At 45.9% G+C, this 14,773-nt stretch overlaps 1 protein-coding gene across 3 annotated transcripts in view; it reads right to left on the bottom strand.

Moving 5' to 3' along the window:
* DAB1 (DAB adaptor protein 1) overlaps positions 1–14,221 on the bottom strand; it is a 417,088-nt gene extending 402,867 nt beyond the window's left edge. For all 3 annotated transcript variants that reach the window (XM_060005432.1, XM_060005441.1, XM_060005424.1), the window contains exon 1: positions 14,099–14,221. The gene's annotated coding sequence lies outside the window, so the exon portion shown is untranslated. The remainder of the gene's footprint in view (positions 1–14,098) is intronic.
* Positions 14,222–14,773: the final 552 nt, after the last annotated feature.

Consider the following 14,773-nt stretch of genomic DNA (forward strand, 5'->3'; position numbering starts at 1 on the left):
AATGCTGCTTTATTAATCTTGAAAAATACTCAAAAGAAGAAAATATTTTATTAGGCCCACCTAACATGAATTATGACAAAGTCCCATGTGTGCTGACAAGAAGGGTGCTTTCTGCAGAAAATTGTGTTTGTGGCCATGGTGGTTTCCCCTACAGTTGGACTTGGAGGAAACAAAATATCAAACTGTCTCCTGACCTTTGAAGACAATAGGGACCACCAAGGTCACAGCAAATCGTGACGGATTTGAGGGTGGCATGACTTCAAGCCCCTACTCTGAAAGCTGAAAGAAAAAAAAAAGGCACAGAGACAGGAGTTCTGTTACCGTTCAACCACTGAACTCTTCATTATACTGAAGCGCGTCCTTTTCAGAGGGAATGGCTGTGGGGTTGTGCCATCTATTTCACTTGTCTGAAGGGGGAGGGGGAGGGAGAAAGGAACTACTGCTTACGGCATGACCACCGGTACCAGGCACAATTCTAATTGTGTTGTAGGCGTCACTTCTTTTGATTCACAAAACAGCCCTGTAGGAGCCCATTTTTCCATTGAGGCTCAGAGTTGAGGGTCTTGCCTGTGGCCACAGAGCTAATTATTGGCCAAGTCCCCTTGGTTTGACCATCTGTAAAATGGGGACCGTAATGCCCTCCCTATCTGTTTGATGGAATTGTTCTGAAGATCAAAGGACAAGACATCTGAATTGTGGTGTGTGTGTGTGTGTGTGTGTGTGTGTGTGTGTGTGTGTGTGTGTGTGTGTGTGTGTGTGTGTAGATTTACCTATATATTTCACTTGCTGGCTTCATTCATTCCATCTGAATGTCAACTGTTCAAATGTTTGAAGTAACCAAAGAATCAGACCTAAAATTCACTCACTAAATTCACTTGCCTAAAATTCATTCATTGTAAAGGGGCAATAAACGATTCCAGCTCCATGATTCACCCCTTGGTGATCCTGCAACATATTTGCCAGGTCTCCAGCCTAAGCAAAAGACATCTCACCTACAGAATGAAGTGGTGGTTCTGCTGGGCTACAGGGGCACATCCAGCCCTGGCATTCCACGATTCCGGAGGGGCTGGGCTGTTTACCACCAGCATTGCCCTAGAACTGCATGTTACTGGGCCACATTTCCATTCATTCTTCCTCTGCCATGTTGAAATACAGAGTCACAATACCTTATCCAAATACCCTGGGTCTTCTGTGTTCATAAAGTGGATTTTATTTTGCATTTTAGACAGGCAGCCTTTACCATGCCATACATTTACCTCTTATTTGTAATACCCCTAGCTGGGTTTGGGGTGATGCCCTGTAATCAAATTCATTAATGCTTCTAGAGCCGCTGTATGCCTATTCACGAAGGGATCACTAAAGATTATAAGGAACTTCAAGTCACTTCAGGTCAGGTCACATTTTGCCACTAAATGAGTTATTAAAAAAAAAAAAAAACTTTGAGTTCTCAGAGACTTGTAGTCCTACTCTGCTGTCCTACTCAGCAGGGCACCCAACATTAGCACAGCTCACCCTAACAAGATAGAGATTCAGCTGCCAGCTGAGTCACTCTCAATATTCTGCGAGGGAGGTTGGATGGGCTGGGGTGGGAGGAGAGAGAAGAGGAGGAACTCAGTTGTGTTCCTTTAGGTCTGCAATATTAATAAACACTTTTGTTTGTTGCTGTTTTTTTTTGCGGTATGTGGGCCTCTCACTGTTGTGGCCTCTCCTGTTGTGGAGCACAGGCTCCGGAGGCGCAGGCTCAGCGGCCATGGCTCACGGGCCCAGCCGCTCCGCGGCATGTGGGATCTTCCCGGACTGTGGCACGGACCCGCGTCCCCTGCATCGGCGGGCGGACTCTCAACCACTGCGCCACCAGGGAAGCCCAATAAACACTTTTGTAAGAGATTTATTTCCCTGGCGTGTGAACTAGTCCTTTGCCTGTTTCTCTCAGATCCACTCCTGGCCCTTCCCCTCCACTCTGTTGAGTATGGCAGAAAGCTGGCCCCAACTACATTTCCCCAGGTTTTCTGGCCAACTAACTTCCAGTGAGGCTCACTGAATGGGAAAGATGGCAGGAGACAGGAAGGAAGGTGGAGGATCAAGGGTCTCCCTCCCTTTCTGCTTCAAGGTGGCATCCCCTGCTGTGGCAGAGTCTCCTCCACAGTTCCAGCCCCTCCCTGTGTGGTACCACTCTTACGCAGCCTCCGTTCCATTTCCAACAGCCTCAACACCTGGGCTCTGATAACACCACCCGCTCCCTTGATGCCTGCAGGTTAAGATCTAGAAGCAAACTGACTTCCTGCACTCGCTAGTGTCCATCCCTCGTCTCTCTGTCACACTTTCAGCTCTTCCAACATCTTTGTTACTAGTTCCCTATATTGAATTCTTCCAATTAAGGTACCTGGTATGTGTCTCCTGACTAGACTCTCACTGATACAGTGCATATCGTTAAAATAATTAAATTCTGCTTGAAAGTCGTGGTGGCGCAGCTGATGCTGCTTTGGATGTGTTCGGGGATAGCACAGAAACGCACTCTTCGGCGCTGACATATACTGGTTGGCAGAGTTTCGCTCTTTAGGCTGAAATTTTAAACCAGCTACAGATCATCCACAAGGTGACCAATCACCCACATAAAATACTTAATGCTACTATGGGATTTGACAAGGAACTGCAAAGTCCACCTCCCAACTACTGCCCAAATTCTTCCTCCTCCACTGAAATAATGCATGTGATAGACAGGGACTATTGCCCACTGCAGCAACTGTAAAATCACACTACAGACCCATAAGTCGAGAAGTCTTTGTCGTTGATTTCATGCAACTCCTTTGATTTGATTTAAAAAAAAAAAAAAAAAGGAAGCAGAGGAGGGAGGACAGCAAAGAACAGGACAGGAAAGGCACAGTTTGGGAATAAAAGGAGCTAAAAACGTGTCCCAAAAGAAACTGTTCAAAATTACAACAGAAAGCCCTCTTTTGTTTTCACAGACTCAAAACAGTTCAGTAAAGGGATACTTTCCCCTCCACTGCAAAGGCACTGTGGTAGCCTTTAAAAATGAAAGGTAGCAAGTGTTTACAGTGAACTTCCTCAATAGGCCAAGCATATGGCTCATGAAATCCAGATGACAGTGCCCTTGAGAAACTCTCACATTTAAAGGACTCCAGATCAACACACATGGAGCAGAACAACTGACGTAATGAAGTGTTGGTGCTGAGCAGAGCTGGGGCTCGGGAAGCCCGAGAAAGATACGCTTGCCTGGGAAAGGCAGACAGAAGGAAGCATCGAACTTAGATTGAGCCTATGGTGTAGAATCCTTATTTTTTTTTCATTTTTATTTTATATTGGAGTACAGTTGATTAACAATGTTGCGTTAGTTTCAGGTGTACAGCAAAGTGATTCAGTTATACACATACATGTATCTTTTCTTTTTCAAATTCTTTTCCTAGTTAGGTTATTACAGAATATTGAGCAGCATTCCCTGTGCTATACAGTCGGTCCTTGTGTGTGTAAAGTCCATGTCCTTTATATTTTTAAAGAGGGCGATGTTAGTCCAGTACCCAGCCCCCTTCCTCCCAGCCACGCTGACTTACGGCTACTAAAATAAGTCAAGACTTCCCCCTCCCCTGACACATCTGGAGCAGTCAAATGCATACAGTATGATATCTCACCTCACTCCTATGACCCCACATACACAGCAGAGAGAAAATTTATAGTGTTATCAGGAGAACCAAGTGGTTAGATTTTTGGTCCCTTAATCTTGCTTTCTTTGAGACATCCTCTTTTTACATCACCCTAACCTAGTGCGGTACGCATTACCTTCATTCCAGAAAATATAATGAAACATGTGCTGATGACAGAATGTGAGAGAAGAAGGAAAGAGGTACAGCATCTGGCAAGGGGAGGAGAGAAATTTGAAATTTTATGGACACTGATGTCCTAGGGGTAACTTTCAGAGAGAAATGGATATCCTGCCCTAGGTCCTAACATACAAATATTATTTGAATGGGGATAAATGAGTGGGAGTAGGCTTATGAAAGAATTAATAGCATGAGGAAATCCAGAGAGACAGACAGACAGAGCAACAGAGAGAGGTAACAAACGGCAGGTAACAACCACCACATGGGCTATAGTCAGAAAGCTCTACAATTAGCCCTCTTTGGGCAGATATAAGTTACAATTTCCATGCATAATGGTGTTTCCTCAAATGAAAAATGCTTCAGTATTTCACTATATCATCATCGTCAAATATTTGAGGATCTTAAGACAATAAGGTGCAATGAAAGAGCATTGATACGGGTGTAGCGAGACCTGGGTCTTCTTTCCAGCTCAGCTAGATGGCTTGCACACGTCTTTTCAGTTCCCTAGACCTCTGGCTCCTTGATTGAAAGTGGGAACAATATTCACTGACCTGAGAGATCTACCTGAAAAGTCAAACCAGACTGGAGCTACCAGCCAAACTGCATCCCGCAGGCAGCCAGATGACTCTGCACAACCCCTCCCTCCAGGGGAAAACCAGAGACGTCTTTTAAAGGCCTCTGCCACCTGAACCAAGTGAGTGGCTGCTACTCGGGGTGATCACCCCTCATCGGCCGCAATCCTCACTTCCACAACCCCCTGACCCACGGGGACAAAGGAAAGCCCAGCACTGCTGGTCTGCAAAGGACAGCAGTGATCCAGCCAAGGGTGGTACTAGGCCACCCAGAGCTCTTCCCTTGAGGCTGTTCTGCATTCAAATCAGAGTACGTAAAGAACCTAATGTTTAGTAAGCGCTCAGAACCACCAGTTTTTCTCCTCCCCTTCTAGCCCTCACCATCCAGAATAAGAAATACAGGTGAAGTATGATGAAAACTAATGCATGCCTAGAAAATATAATATTTTAAAGATGGCATTTACAATAGCAACAACAAAAATATAAAGCACCTGGAAATAAATCTAACGGAAGAGTGCATACCTTTACGAAGAAATTTATAATCTGTATGGAAAGACATTAAATAAGAACTAAATAAATGGATGAAGGTACTATGTTTATGGGTAGAAAGGCTCAACATTATAATAATGTCATTGCCCTGAGTTAATCTATAAATTCAAACAATAATTCCAATCAAATCTCAATAAGTATTTGAGTGTAAGTTTAAAAGACAATTATAAAATGTATATGGAAAAAATGTATATGGAAGACAAAAGGCCAAGAAAGGCCAAGTTACTTTTGAAGAAGAACATCATGGGGGGTTTGTCGTGCAATTACCAAGGCTTTTTATAAAGCTATAATAATAAAGAAGTGTGGCTTGCGCAAGAGTGGACAAAATATATGCCTATAAACTAACCCTAAATGCCAGGATGACTTTTCCCCATATGGAAGAAAATTAGAAAAAAACAGAATCAATTCCTACCTCACACACGTTTATATAGATCCCCCAATTAGAAATAACAATGCTATTATTCGTGTAATAGCTGTTAATATTCCACCAAACATTAATTCCAGAAAATATACTATAAGAAAGGATTATAGAACCTAAATGTGAAAGAAAAAACAATAAAGCTTTTAGAGGATAATAAAGGAGAATATCTTTATGATATCAGGGTTTTTAAAAAGGCTTTCTTAAACAAGGCATAAAAGTACTAACCATAAGACAAGATTGATAAATTCAACTACATTAAAATTAAGAAGTTAGATAGCAGAAGATTGGCAGGAATCCAACTTCTATGTGGCCTGTAAATCTATTCAGCTTCCCAAAGGAGTAAATTACAGTAACCTTTTTGTATTCATTGCAACTACGTTCTAACAATACATGCCGTAGCTCAGATTCAGCACATGGCTGGCCCATCTTTGACTTCAACTGGATTACCAGCACTTTTAGTCTAACCTGAGTACATTTGAACGGTTGTGTTTTATATTCAGAACTTTTGTGAGCATGCATGTAATACTGCTCAAAATAACGTGTCCTGGGATTGAAGACAAGCACCACCACGTGCCATGGTCAGAGTGGGTGGGCATCACCGGGCAATCCCTAGGGAAGAGCAATGCGCGGCTTCTCTGCCTTACTCTCTGGGCAGTGTCTGGATCATTTATGATCATTCACATCCAAAGTTGACTCTCGTCCTGCCACCTGTTGGGATTTTTACTACTACTCCCAAGTCTACTGGGAAAAGTCTGTACCAGCCAAGTCAAAGATAGAAAATCCTAGGGGTGTATCTTAGCTATAACCAACATTGCATCCTATGAGAAAAGCTAAGCCACCATCTTCCATATAAACATGATTTAGCGCGAAAAGCCTCTCCCAGGGAGCCTGTAAGTCTCCCACTTTCTTTCTGCTCCCATTCTTTCTGCTATGCATTCCTCAGCAACATTCTAACACTCACTGTACATACTGACATACATGTATGCAGTAATATATGAATATAGGCTAGGACAATAAAAAAGGAAAATGTCACCCAAATATGACATATGTTTTAGATGACGAGAGCTTTTTCAAGAGGATGTCCCTCACTCCTATGAAGAGAGATGCTTGTCGTGGCATGACGGTGCGTAACTATAAAACTTCGTTACTGAAAATAAGTTACTCCCCGGGGAACCTCATAAACCTTCAAAGTATCTAGTGTCCAGGGACTGAGTAATTAATTAGCATTAATTGATAAATTTCCTTTTTGATTAAAAACATTTCTGGTTATCATTGTTCCTGTAATGAAAGTGGACAGTTCTAGTGGATCAGTTATAGGACAGATTTGAATAAGTTGTTACTGTTAATGATTCCAAAAGATGTCAAGAAAACAGAGATGACTTTCAATAGCTGATTGTTACTATTCATTTCCAAATCCAGATTACAAAATAAAGAACTGCAACCGAAAAAAAGAATGTGTTTTCAAGATCGTTGATCACAAAGAATTACAATATTGTCAGTGAAAAACAACTTACCCCAATCTTTCTATCCACATGAGCTTAATGAACCACATAAAAGTACACATATTTAATTCAATTCAATCCAGCAGACACTTATTGAGCATCTACTACATTCTAGGCACTGTTGGTAAAAGTAAAAGCCACGTTCCTTCTCCCTAAAGAGCTTATACATGTCCTCTCCTGGACAGTTATTGGACAAACTACTATTTCTTATCATCTCTCTAGTGACTAGCTAGAAACTGGATGAGAATTCAATGGAATTCTTTTTAAGTCTGTTCTTCTGAAAAGCATATTCAGAATAATTATACGGAATGATAAATAACAAATGTGGAATAGTGGTTCTCTCTGGCAGGAGGGAAGGAGATCTGATGGGGAGAGGTTACTAAGTGGCTTTGACTACATTTACATGGCTTGCCTTCCTAGGCTGAGTGGTAGGGACAGAGTTTTCCACTCATTGTTATGTATACATTTTCATATGTCTTAGAAATATACCATACTATATTTCAAATCAAATGCATTACCTTCCCAATCAAATTAACTGTTTTGCTTAAAAATAATAAGTGCTTACCTACAAACCTTTTCTCCAGTCTATCTCATGAGACACTGAGAGGGACTTCTTGAAATCAAAGATTCTGCAGAAAATAAGTTTGGAAAACTCTTAATGAGGTACATGAGTTTCTTAACTGCAGGAAATCTCTGCAGCTTTCACATGTCAGTAAATACTGTGTCTTACTAAGAGTAGGATACATAATTCGGGGCTTCCTAAGTATTTTTGAGCATGCAACTTTTTTTCCTTGTGAACGCCATTTCTTTTGAAATACTCATAACCATCCTGGGGGACACCAGTGCTCCCCAGAACAAAGTTTGGAAAAGGCTCTACAAAATAATCCATTTCAGCCACATATGCTACCTTACAGCCACTCTTAACAGGATGCCCATCCCCAAACCAACGATGAAGCTCCTTGCCCGCCTGTCTGTGCCCATATAGTTCTTTCAACCTGGAATGCCTTCAACCCCTCAGAAACTCCTGGTCGACCTCCAGCTTCCAGCTGAAACAAAATCTCTTCTGTGAAGCCTTAGCCATCCTTTCCTTTCTCCAGGTAGAAATAATTCCTCATCTGGAAGCTTCCAGTGCTGCTATACAGATATTCTCTGTACCACATGTCATGCTGTAGCAGCTATTTATGTATAAGGCCAGGTGCCCAGATGGGAGAGACTGTACCTTTGCATCTTGGAACTGTCTGCAGTGCCTAGCACTGAACCAGAGCGAGGTAAAGACATGTTGAATGGACACAGGAGTGATGTCTGTATCAGGACATGTGTGGCCTCAATTTCCAGATACTCTTTATGCATATTCATAATTTTCAGCTGTTACTGTTGATCATGACACTAACAAGAATAGGAACAAACAGTCATAAAGAATGAAAAGGAGACAAAGACTGGGATAAACACAGAAGAGACAAAGGAAGAGAAAGAGATGCTTAACTGATAAAGAGTGAATGGATAGATCCAGTTGAGAAACAGAGTGACAGACCGACAGAGAGTCAGAAATCAGTTATGATGCTCAAATTATCAACACAGGGCTGGTAATTTTCCAAGACTCCCTGTAGGTGGTCAACACAGCTGACTTGGGTTCACTCTGAACTTCACATCTGTCCGTTACCTTACCTCCTCTCATTTTATCCCCTAAGCCAAACAACACATCTTTGACACCACAAACTTTTACCATTTGAGCTGTGAGTTCTCCTGTTCAGTAGAATTTTATTTGTTTTCTCTTTATGAAAATCCCCCACTGGCACTGTAGACTGGTTACATGTCAGGTTAAAATAAAATAATAATAATAAAAGCAAGTTGGCGATTTCTTTCCAATAAAATATGGTAACCTATTTCATGAAATAGAAGCCAGAGAAGTTTTATGATTCCCAAACCAAAACCTTCCCGTTTCTAAGAACTCAATGGAAGAAAAATACAAAGAGCATCTCACAGAAAAAGAAACCTGATCATCTGCTCTCCAACCTAAGGGAAGTGTTAAAGTGATTAATTGATTTAATGTCTTTTTTTCTTTTTTGTACACAGGCTCATATCCTGATACACATTTCATAGATTGAGTTCTGTGCTAGTTTTTCATGGATATAACCCCAGAGGAGGGGTTTTCTTTTCCTACTGGACACTCTTTTTTCAGTACAGAACATCTGGCTGGCTTCCGCTCTTAGCTGGTAATACCCACCCCACCGCGCACCATCCCCTCCTGGGGATTCTATTTATATTTAATTCTATTTATATTTCAGGCCACTACTCTATCCTGGTATAGGAGACAGTCTGGTCTAGAAGCAGCAGCACTGGTCAAAGAATTCTGGGTCTGATGGTGTTCCTCAGTTGTGCAGTTATGCATCACCCCAAGTCTGATTTGCTTTCCAATCTATAAATTGGGAAGAGTTGACTACTCCTAGAATTTAATCCATCCAATAGTCATCTTATTTCCTTGAAAATAACTGCTGAAAAGTGCAATGACATAGAGATCTTAGCATTATGAAGATTTCACCATTCCCTTCACAAAGAGGAGAAATGTTCAAGGAAATATTTCCAATAAGCCAAACACAAAACAAGACCTTTGCCTGAACTCCTTAAATACCTCTCCTCCTCTCTACCTCCTGGTTAACAAAAAAGCAAAACAAAAAACAACAGGCCAGATACTCTTAGGATATTTAAGTCTTAGGATATCAGTGACGAACAGAAAACTTTTTATTTTCAAGGAAAAGGATTTTTCTCTTCTTTGAAGGATAACATTAACAGCTAAGTAACATCACATGCTGGGTACTATTCTAAGCACTTGGTGTTAATTCCTATAATTCTCACAACAATCTTATGTGGCAGGTAGCTTTTTATTATAAAGAAAATTGAAGCACAGAGAAGTTAGATAAGCTGGTCAAAGCCACACAGCAGGCAGCGCTGGGGGAACTGAGGTCTGAACCCAGGCAGCCTAGCGCCCAAGTCCAGACTTCTAAAGACCTGTTATACCACCTCTTAATTTTGAGAATCTCTGCGTTCCTCCACTGGTAACCAGTAAGAGCAGTAACGCAATCTCTGCCTACCCAGTTACTGAATAGACTAACACAGTAGACACATGTGAACCAATACCTGCCACGATGTCAGAAGTGTTCCAAATGCCCACCATCAGCCTAATGCCCTGCTGGTAATAGAGAAGTACCCATCTTACGTTGTTGGCATCTGAAATTGGCAACAACCTGTAGTTTTCTCCTACAGGAAGTCTAACTATTCCATTATTCCCCATTAAATGTGACAACCACCCTGGGAGATAGAGCTCACCTCCCCACTCAGAGGTAACGTAACGTAGTCGTTAGGACTGAAAGCTTGGATTTAAATTGTATTAGTTGCTGTATGACCTTGGGCCAGTTACCAACTCTCTCGGTGCCCCACTTTCCTTAACAATTGAATGAGAATAAGAATACAAGTATGCACTTCCTAGGGTTACTGAAGGATTAAATAAGTTAATACATGTGAAGTGCTTAAGTCTGAGTCTTAGTAAGTGCCCCACATGGGTTAATTATTCCTATTTTTATTATACTAAGAGAGGTGATTTGCCAATCCAGTACCTGGTTTCCATCCTGCCCTTCCAATTCCAAATACCATCCTCTCTCCTTAGCAGAATTCCATGCTCTCTAGTACTAAAAGTTACCATTCTCCTGAAATCCTGCTAAGTGCCAAAGCGCCCAATGAGACATTTTCCCCCATAAGATTGCTCACAGCTCCAGAGTAGATAATATTGTCCCTGTTGTGCAAATGATGAAACTGAGGTTCTGAGAGGTCGATTCATCCTCAATCACTTAACTCAACCAGTGAACGTTTTTTGTTACAGTTAGCCCTAAGTAACACTTAAAGTTCCTGACAGCCGCCTTCAATCTATGCAACTTTGTAAAGTGCCAACTAACAGACATATACTGTGATTTCCTTGCTTTGTTAGCCTTATTAGCTTGAGAGAAGGATTAAACCCCAGCAAAACCAAATGTTTGACTTGAGTGAATTATCAAAATGCAAATGCTGCCTCAATTAGATTCTGCCTCTTGCCTGCAGGGTGGCTTCAGGCACCCGAAATCCACCAAAGGCCATTTTTAAGATGGGTACTATCAGGGACCAAGCCAAACACCCACCCATTTAAGAAAAAAATTCCTTGGAGGGCAGAGGGGAGTGGGAGCAGAGGATTCCTCTCTGGCTTTGGGAGAAAATGAACAAGAAGTGATACCATGGCTTCCCTGCAGCCTCACACAATGGTCTGTCTTGCAAATGAAACATACTGTGAAACAGCTTGTGAGATGAGCTTCATCAACAGTAAACAATTTTTATTCAGATTTTATTGTTGAATACAATGAACATGATTAAATGTTTCAGATATGCCTATTCAGACCTTAAGCAAACCACCACCCAAAAGGAGAGGAAAAAAGAAAACTAAAAATCACCTTCTAAACCTGCTTTAGTCAGAGATTTAATTGCTAACTTGATGTGGAGAACTGAATTCCCACTTGGTAGCAGCGAGATAGTAACAACATGTTTGTACTCCCCACTTCGCCCTCTTCTCTCATCCCTGCGGATCTGATCCTCTCACCGTTGCCTAATAGTTACAATGTCAGTCTTTAAAATCACCGCATTTTGAACTTCCTAAACCTTTAAGAAGGCCTCTCTGTATGGAAAAGAACAATAGCGCTTCAAAAGCCATTTCTTCGAGTTTTCAGTACTCCAATTGAATGCTGCTGGGATTTCAATCAAGGACATCAGCAGACAATTTCTGATTGCTTAGAAGTTGACTTTTATACAGTTTTCATTAGGTCGCCCTTCTCAATAGGAAACCAAGAAAATCTGTGATCCCTTTCAGATTCCAGAATTGTCACCAAGCCTTGTCAGGATGGAGAGTGAAAGAGATGGGGGTAGGCTGAGGAGAAGCTGTGGAGTGTCCCTATTCCATCCAACCTCTCCACTTCCCCCTCCTCCTCTATCTTGCCTGTGCAATTAAGGGTTCCATCCAGAATCACTCATTGAGATAATAAAAACAATGGGTGCTGATTCAGGGGGTGAGGATGGTTTATAATTTTATGGATTTCCCGAAGACCTATAATTGGCACATAAATGTACAGACGTGAACCGGATAATTAGGGAGTTCTAAACGCAAGCCACCTTTAATTTATATGATTACTAGAAAACATGTGAAGTGCCATGTTAATGTCAGCGGAACCCCCCACAAGGCCTTTATTCAAAACCATCAACATTTTGAAAGTGCGTTGAACGGGCCAGTAGGAAGGGAGCAGGAGGGAGTAAGAAGCGACAGCGGCGGATCCTCGCTCCGGTCCCCGCCGGGATGTTAGGAGCTGCAGTGTAGCATCCTTCTCGGAGGACTCGCCCGCCCAGCTCCGGGCAGCAAAACACGCACTCTCTGCGGCAACCTCTCTACTAACCCCTCTTTCTGAACGAACTAAAACCCAGGTGTGCGCCGGCATCCAAATGCACACGCAGACGCCGACCCACGCAGCCGCGCACCCCACCCTGGGAGACAAGCGCCGGAGTTCACCGATGCCCGCGCCGCGGCGCTCTGCACTCGGTCCGCGGCCGCTGAGCACAAGGCGAGAGCCACACCGCGGTCGCCCGGCGCCCCCGGCCTCCCCACCCCCACCCCATTCCTCCAGATTCTCCCAGCCCAGGCGGAAGTGCCCAGGCAGACCCCCAACAATGAGGACTTGTGTGCTGCAGGCTGGAATTGGGGGGGGGGGGTTAGTTCACAGGGAGTGAAACGTACACAGTCTGGCGGGTCCGGGAGGGAGCAACGCAGGAGCCAAGTGACATCAACCTCTTAAAGCAACCTTCCCCTCGTGCCCCGTTCATCCCGTACACCAGCACTACCACCAGAAAAAAAAAAAAAAAAAAAAGTGCTTTAAAAAGTGCACAGAAGGGTTTCCCTGGTGGCGCAAGGGTTGAGAGTCCGCCTGCCGATGCAGAGGACACGGGTTCGTGCCCCGGTCCGGGAGGATCCCACATGCCGCGGAGCGGCTGGGCCCGTGAGCCATGGCCGCTGAGCCTGCGCGTCCGGAGCCTGTGCTCCGCAACGGGAGAGGCCGCAACAGTGAGAGGCCCGCGTACCAAAAAAAAAAAAAAAAGTGCACAGAATACTCGCGCCCTCCCACCAGGGGTCACAATAATACTCCGCGGGACGAGCCAGCCTCGGGAGGAGAGTCCCAGCTGCAACAACCAGGGTTTTGAAATGTACTTGGTATACTCAGCCTACAGCTCCTTTCCGACGCCACGACACAACCTCCGCCATCCTTGACTCCCTGGCTCCAGGCTCTCTCGGCGGTTGAGTCCTGCTTTTAGGGCTCCTTTATGAACTGAACCACATGGATTTTAAAGTTTCCCCAGTAGGGGGGTGGGGAAACCTGGCTCTGCAGCCGAGGCAGAGCGTCAAGTCTGGATCAGAGAGAAAAGCAAGAGGGGGCGGGTGGGGAGGAGAGCTATCGGAGTGGAGGGCGGCGCGGGGTGGTGCTGGGGAGTGGAATGCAAGGGGCGGCAGCAGAGAACCGAGTCGATGGAGGACTCGGGAAGAGATGGGTTCCGAGGAGACGCGGGGTCCGGCTCTGATGGTGTTTGCGAAAGGGTAGGGGCCACTGGGATAGATCTCGCTTTTCGGCAGGTCGGAGCAGAACCGCAGCGCTACCGAGGAGTAGGGAAGTGAAAACCGGGTTTGGCTGAGCAGGGAAGAGGGTCCGACCTGGGGACGCCGGCAGCGCGGCTGAGGAAGGGCTCGGGAGTACCAGGTAGGTTTTGGAGTGGGAGAAGGAAGGCTCGTGGGTGGATAGCGACGTGCCGCAGGAAGGAGGAAGGTGCAGGGGGTCCCGGAGAGAGACGAATGTATTAGGTGAGCAGGTCTGGAAAGAGAACCGCGCGTGGTCAGAAGTAGGGAGATAAGGGGTGGTAGGGGGAGACCCATAAGGAAGGAGCAGAGGCGCCTATCCTCTCCAGCAAGTGGAGGAACAGGGAGGAAAACTGCAGTCTCCATCCCCGCCGCACTCCTGGCCAAACTCCCGAGAGGAACGCCCCAGGAGCCCTCCTCCGCGCCCGGGGACCCCGACGGAGCCACCCGGGCATCCGGGCGCCGCGTACCCGCCGACACCTGCCCGCGCTGAACTCCGGGGCGGCCGCGAGCCCACCGCCGTGCCTCACCTAGGCTCGCCGAGAGCTTCCTCCTCCGCTGCCGCAGCCGCCCAGGAAGCGGTTCCCCATGCCCGGCGGGCGGCGGCACTTAGGCGCGCTCTCCAGCCCGGGGAAGCCCGGGCGAGAGCCGAGCTGGGTCCATTCTCCCCGGGCGCCACGGGCCCCGCGTCAGAGCAGGGGGAGGAGACCGCCTCGCGCGCAGACCCGCCTCCTCCCGCGCCCCCGCCCCGCCAGCCCCTCGCCCGCCCGGCGCCCTGCGGCGCCGCTCACCTGCCCGCTCCCCGGCCGCCGCCGCCGCCGCCTGGCCGCCCGCCGCGCTCCCGTCGCCCCGGCCTCGCGGCTCTCGCTCCCGCCCGGGTGCTCTGTGCGCCGCCCGAGCGCGTTCCGAGAGCTTAGCGGAGTCGCGGTGGCGACGAGGAGGAGGAAGAGCTAGCGAGCGAGCGAGCGGGGGCGCCGCGGTTCGCAGTCGCGCCTCTGGAGCCTTGCCGCTCACTCCCCATCCCGGCTTGGTGGAGGAGAGCCGAGATCAGAGCGCCGGGTCTCCGCCCCGGCTGCGTGGGCGGGGAGGGAGTGAGGGCGAGATGGGGTAAAAGCCACCAGACTCGGGTTTTTCACAAAGTATTCCCTGTTTTTGCCACTCACCATCGCCACCAGCCGCCCCCGCCCGGCCTCCCTCATTTTTCT

Source organism: Delphinus delphis, chromosome 1 (genome assembly GCF_949987515.2).
Source record: "Delphinus delphis chromosome 1, mDelDel1.2, whole genome shotgun sequence".
Taxonomy (NCBI): Eukaryota; Metazoa; Chordata; class Mammalia; order Artiodactyla; family Delphinidae; genus Delphinus; species Delphinus delphis.